This window comes from Schistocerca americana, chromosome 7 (genome assembly GCF_021461395.2).
Source record: "Schistocerca americana isolate TAMUIC-IGC-003095 chromosome 7, iqSchAmer2.1, whole genome shotgun sequence".
In the NCBI taxonomy this organism is placed as follows: Eukaryota; Metazoa; Arthropoda; class Insecta; order Orthoptera; family Acrididae; genus Schistocerca; species Schistocerca americana.
Genome location: NC_060125.1, coordinates 627,324,568 through 627,331,810, shown reverse-complemented (window position 1 = coordinate 627,331,810; position 7,243 = coordinate 627,324,568).

Below are 7,243 nucleotides of genomic sequence, written 5' to 3'. Positions count from 1 at the left end.
ATTGCATGAATGGAAACTAAGAGTGATATTTTTATCTCACAACTAAAACAAATCAAAGGTGTAAACTGCCAGCAGAGACTGGTAGAATTCGAAGATACACGCACTGATTCAAAGGCTATAATGACTACTTACTTTAAAAGTTGCTTTAGGAGCACGTTTCAGGTACTAGATATTGCAACGATAGTTACAAATGGAATATTGAATTTTTATGACGAGTACATTTCACATTTTTTGCAGAAAAGAGATTCCAGTAACAGTCTCCAAAGGGGCCTATCTCACGCCGCTTGGACCGAAGCTGTGAATAGGGGAAGAAGGGTCAGACTACCAGCAGCCATCATTTTCTACACATTCAAGCCGCTGCTCTTACATTGGCCACTAAAGTACATTCAGCTTTTTATTTTAATAAGCGAGCTCAAACTCCTCATTTATTGCTAAAGTGGGACACTAACTTGAAATTGAAAGTAGTTTTAAACTGAGCATCTTGAATCTTCAGCAACTGTTGAAGGGAAGATCAACATTGAAATACGTATGTTTCATATGTATTCATTACCAGCGATGGCGAGGCATGACAGAATCTCTGACCAGAGAGTTATTTATCGTTGCTAGTCTGCGCTTGCCCGCGCGAGAGTTCAGTTGCGAGTTGCTCTCTGTCTGTAGTAGAAGTCGGATACAGTTGTGTGTAGCGAGTCGGCATGCGTCCGCGGTGTGCTCTGCCCACGAGTCTGGTCAGGAATGTGGTGGACGATATGTATATTATTGTAGAAGGTAATGAAGCAGCATTGCGCTCAGCTAATAACGTATGTTAATTGTAATTAATTTGTTCAAAAAATGCCCCAATAATAATTTTTCTACAAAGTAACTTTTTTTAAAGAAAAAGATTCATTTCAATTTAAAGAATATTTCCTATGCATTCTCTCCAAAAATCAAAATTAAATATAAGCCAGCATTGCACGAAGCTATGCCGAAAAATATGACCAGATATAGATGTAGTTTTACTGAGGTAAGAATTTATAAAGTTTAATTATTTCACAGGGCCGAAGGTCAGCGCAGCTGGCCTTATAAAATTTATCAGGTTTAATTATTTGTGTTGAGATGTTACATTCAGATCATAGTTCATTATTTAATTAATATTGTCTGGTATTACGATCAATCTTCATATCTTAGTTTTGTGGGAAGTTAACACTTGGCTCAATTTTCATATTTCTTTAAATATTTCTGTGGGGACGATATTGCTTCGTGGCTTCATCCTGACAGCAACAATTGGTTATTATGCATTCCTGACGAGCTTGTTAACAAATTAATCTGGTATACTCATTTAAGTTATGCACATTACGGAGCTAGAAAATGTTTTCTTATACTGAGACAGAACTGTTATTTTACCAACATGGAGAAACGTATACGACGAGTTTTAGCGTCATGTAAAATCTGCCAGAAAGCTAAGTCAGACACGACTTCACATATTCCTCCATTATATCCCATTGTACCTGTTAAATTGAGACATATGGCCGCTGTAGACATTTTTGGCCCGATTCCCAGAACTAATAGAGGTTTTAGCTACATCTTTGTCGCTGTTGAACTCACTTCAAAATTTGTTACCTTCACTCCGTTACGCAAAGCTACTGCTAAAACTGTTTCGAAAGCATTTGTAAAACATTTTTTATTTCATGTAGGGAATGTGTTGAAAGTAATTTCCGACAAGACCACAATTTCGATCTGCTATATGGACACGCATGTTACGAGCTAGAAACATTTCTCCGATATATATACCCAGGTACCATGCTTCTTCGAACCCTTGTGAACGATTAATGAAAGAAATTGGTAAACTGTGTAGAATATACTGCCATAAAATACATATTGATTGGGACACACACATACTCTCATTCCAGGATGTAATTAATTCCATACCAAATGAATCTACTATGCTATCTGCGTCTGTCATACTGAAAAATGTTGAACCACCTAACAAAATTAAAGAATTAGTAACATTTCCTACATCTCGTCGACTACGACACCATGAAATAATTGGCATTGCGCTGAACAACATCAAACGTGCCGCAGAGCGCCGGAGAAGACAGCAAAAACAGGTTTGTACACGCCGTGACTTTCACATTGGACAGAAAATATTAGTACGTACACACTATTTATCCAACAAAGGAAAAGGTTGGTGCAGTAAATTTGAACTTCTATACGCAGGTCCATATCGGATTCGCAGCATTCCTCACCCCAATGTTGTACACGTCGAAACTTTGAGAACCAGAAAATCCAAAGGCAAGCACCATTGGTCAAACATCAAACCTTTTATTGAATGAAGATACTTTATGATTTAACATGCTATAATGCCATTTGCTAATTTTATAATCACTTATGCAATTATATTCACATGACTACTTACTGATGACTATCGTATTTTTTCTTGGCAAGTGCCCGGCAAGGTAAGGTTTGCAGGTCGCTTTTCTTGTCGTTACACATTAGACAGTGCACATTTTCCAGGAAAAATTACGTATATTACGAATAATTATGCAATTCTATCTAGTGATATATTAATTTTATCAAATTTTTTCTCTATTAAAGTCTTCAGTTCTCGCCTCTATTAACTACACAACATACAAGCTGAACACAAAGAAGGTCACATTTCTTGTCATGATTTTTTTATGTTTGTACGATTGTTTTCATGTTTTGTTTGTATGCACTGTGAAATAGTTAAGATATAACACACGCCAGTTGACTTTGACATTTTTGCCCTATGATATCTCAACATCGTGACTGTTTTACTTTTTTTTCTGCTGCATTGTGATATTCTGTGTACATTTTTGCATCTGAACACTGTCTATGTTTTTTGACATATTACGTTTTCTGTCATGCTATGCTGTATGCTCAATTATGTTACTACAAACCAGTTTTTATTTAATGGGTATATGATTTAAATGCATGACATTAATCTTTGTTCATCATTTTCATAAAGAAATAACGAGTAAACGAAATAAATTAAACAGAAATGGGAATTTCACCTACGGAATAAAAGAAAGAAGATGCAATACCTCATGAAGAAGAGTAAATGGATCAGAATTAACAAGTATTAACAAGAATATATTATACACATTGTAGAATAGCAGTCTTAACTAATTTGTTCTTTCAGAATACGAAGCGATTGATGCAGGCTGTCAGACAGAACTACACATCTTAGTTTTAGTGATGAAATATGCTAGAAATAAGGAATAGTTGTATAATGAATAATGAAGTGATTTTTTGCAGATGATAATGAATGGTGATGAATAATGATGAAGAATATGCTAATGAAGTTTTCCTTTACAGGTGATGATAATAATGGAGTTATGATAATATAGATAATGAAGTGATGGATAATGAATTTTTTTTTCTTTACAGATGAGTATGATGTTGAAGTTTATGTATGCTCTGTAGTTATTTAAGTATTTGTTGCAGTTCGTTTTGACAGTATGTGTTATATTGCATAGTAGGATGACCGAAGGTTTTGGAAAGGACAGCTAGGGAACACATTTTTTTACACATTTCATTACCTGTTAATCTGAAGTTCATTACTTTTCAGCATAAAATGCGTTTCTTCTTTCAGTTTAATAATCCATTTTTGTATATTTTGCAGGAGAAATTATTTATGAAATTAATGTGCTATAAGCATTTGTTCATTTTACCCATGTCATTTATGAATGTGATTACATATACTCTACTTGATTCGTAATCTTGCTACAGCTGGCTCAGGACGAATGACGTTACACATCTTCATTTGCAGCAATAACTCAAAAGCAAACAAAGTAATTACCAGTCCCAAATAATTCTACTAGTTTAAGAGAATTCTGAATAATACTGATCAGCTCTGAATAGTGTCACTTCAGTAATGACTTCTTAATAATACAAAAAAAAAAATGATGCTTTGTAACTGGCCAATGAATGCCACTGTTTATTGTAATAAGATTACTTATGATGCCCATGATTATTAATTATGTATAAATGCTATGCCAATAATTAATTCATTTTCAATAATGACTTCTTAATAATAGAAAAAAAATGATGATGCTTTGTAACTGGCCAATGAATGCCACGGTTTATTGTAATAAGATTACCCATGATGCCAATAATTACTATAATTAAGTGAATTATGTTAATACTATGCCATTCATTAGCTTATGTTTTGAATGATGACTTCTGATGGTCTGTAACTGGGCAATGAGTGCCAATAATTACTATATTCAGTTAATTTTATGAACATTATTCTGTAATACTACATACATGGTACAGAAATGTTCAGTAAATGGGCGACGAGTGTCACCCATTACTAGTGTAATTCTCAATGAAGATTACTATGTGACTTAATGTCCTTCACCTTCTGACCTAATTACGAGAAATTACTGCAATATCCACTTGTCCTGTCTATCCTCATGATCATGGAGCACTATAATTGGTTTTTGCACTAATTCTACGCTGGTGTTTCTTACAAGAACGTGGTTTGACACGACATGCTGTCCACCACCATGAGAGATGGAGATGCTATTATGGTCCCACTGTTTGGTGTACCTGATGTACTACCAAAAGGATAATATGGAATATTACTACGGCATTTCAGTGTCTTGGCTACGCTGATTAATACTTCTGGGAAAAGAACTTTAGATTGCCTCACTTGGTGTTGTGCTTCTGTAGAAAGATATGGACTTTCAGTGCACCTGCGTGCAAGCTAAAGTGCTACAACCATGACGCAATCCTTCCTATTCCTTTCCTAATTCTTGTAAAATGAAAAAGTCATATACAGTGCGTGTGCACTTCCTTTCAATTGTTAATAAGATCAGTTGTCCTGAAATTACTAAAGACTTCTATAGTGCATGTGCACTTTATTTCACTCCTTGATATGTTTATTTGTTGTACAAAAATTCTAGAGAGTATTACAGTGCGTGTGCACTCTATGCCATTTGTCAATATGATTTGTACTCATTATGTTTATTTGTTGTGAAAATGCTAAAGAGTTTTTCAGTGCGTGTGCACTTTTGCCATTTGTTAATATGTTTTGTACTGAACTTCAGTGCGTGTGCACTTTTGTCATTTCTCAATATGATTTGTACTCGTTGCCTATACATTTGTGATTTCCTGATATGTTCACTACTTCAGTGCGCGTGCACTTTTGTCATTTGCGATGTGATTTGTACTCATTAGGTTTATTTGTTGTAAAAATATAAGAGAATTTTACAGTGCGTGTGCACTTTATGCCATTTGTACTCATTACATATACATTTTGTGGTTTTCTGATATGTTCTGTACTACAGTGCGTGCACTTTTGTCATTTATCAATATGATTTGTATTCATGACCTATACATTTTGTGATTTGCTGATAAAGTCTGGACTACAGTGCGTGTGCACTTTTATCAATTTTTAACATGATTTATATTAACTTTATATACATGTTTTTGATTTGCTGATATGTTCTGAACTACAGTGCATGTACACTTATGTCATTTGTCAATATGATTTGTATTCATTATGTTTATTTGTTGTGAAAATGCTAAAGAGTTTTTCAGTGCGTGTCCACTTAGGTCATTTGTTAATATGTTTTGTACTCATTGTATATATATTTTGTCATTACCTGATATTCTTCATGTTCTACACCTATATATATCTGTATATATTCTGTAATTGTAAAGTTAGTTAATTAAGAAAAAATTTGTTGCTCATGGCAAGTCCAAATGACTCACTATCGCTGCCAAATTTTTGTTGCCCCCCCAGTGGAGGGTTATGAAACACGTATGTTTCATATGTATTCATTACCAGCGATGGCGAGGCATGACAGAATCTCTGACCAGAGAGTTATTTATCGTTGCTAGTCTGCGCTTGATCGCGCGAGAGTTCAGTTACGAGTTGCTCTCTATCTGTAGTAGAAGTCGGATACAGTAGTGTGTAGCGAGTCGGCATGCGTCCGCGGTGTGCTCTGCCCACGAGTCTGGTCAGGAATGTGGTGGACGATATGTATATTATTGTAGAAGGTAATGAAGCAGCATTGCGCTCAGCTAATAACGTGGGAAGTTAACACTTGGCTCACTTTTCATATTTGTTTAAATATTTCTGTGGGGACGATATTGCTTCGTGGCTTCATTTCAATTTAACGATATATGGCTCCAATTTCCATTTACATTTTCATTGTCATATTTTCACGGGGAGGTTACACTTGGCTCATTTTTAATTGTCATATTCTTGTGAGGAGGTTACAACATTATAGATGGAAGTTATTGGTTTTCATAGTGAAAAACCAGAGTTGCGGGTTACATATCAGAATGCTGAAGCAGATTCCGTTGACACAATGTAATGTAAATTAGCAATAACAGAAAATTTTCTGCTACAGAAAACATGATTGTTCGGCAGCTGAGTTTATTCAAGATACCGAATTAAAAAATATGCTGCCTATGGCTACGCTCTCGTAAACTTTCACTTATTACCGAAAGGCAAGCTTCGTTATTGTTTACTATGTGCAGAGAAATATTGTTCTACGTATGACAGAGAATATTTAAGTAAGCGACGTAATGTGCCAATCATAATTGCCTTAGTGATAATGGTCGTGTACTGAACACTATTCTCCTACTTTAACAACTCTACCACAACAAAGGTCAAAATTTAATAATGATTGTGGTGTTGCTCACGCTGCTAAATACTGCATTTTCGGGCAACAACAAGGTTATTATGTGCAGGTGTCATTAGAGCACAGTTAATAAAGTCATTTCATGTAATAATGAAAAAATTAGGCACTCATCTTTTAGTGTTTCCCACCCACGCTGGTCTCGTTGTAAAATCATGGCTCAATCGTTGAAAATCTAGGTGGTGATGATTCCAAGCTCGGATGCAAAGAGGCCTAGGTTTTAATTTTGCTATACTCAAAAGTTTTATAGATGTGTTTCACAAACCATTCTCGAAGATCAAACCTTTGAAAGTTAGCACAATGGTGATGTAAAAAATAATCAGTACTCCGAATTTAAGTTACACTTCCTTTTTATTGCTTTTGTTGCAATATCACGTAACACACAAAACATCACTTCACAATACAAAACATACTTGAAAACATCTCCCTCACTGTTAAAGTTCATATTTTATAAGCTGACTACAATATGCGTCTTTCCAACATGACGTCCAAGACTTGACTTTCTCAAGGTCCGACTCTCTAACAACTAATAGCCGCTTACGCGCTCAAAAATCAAAGTTACAAGTACGTCAAAGATCATAGTGACAAAAGAT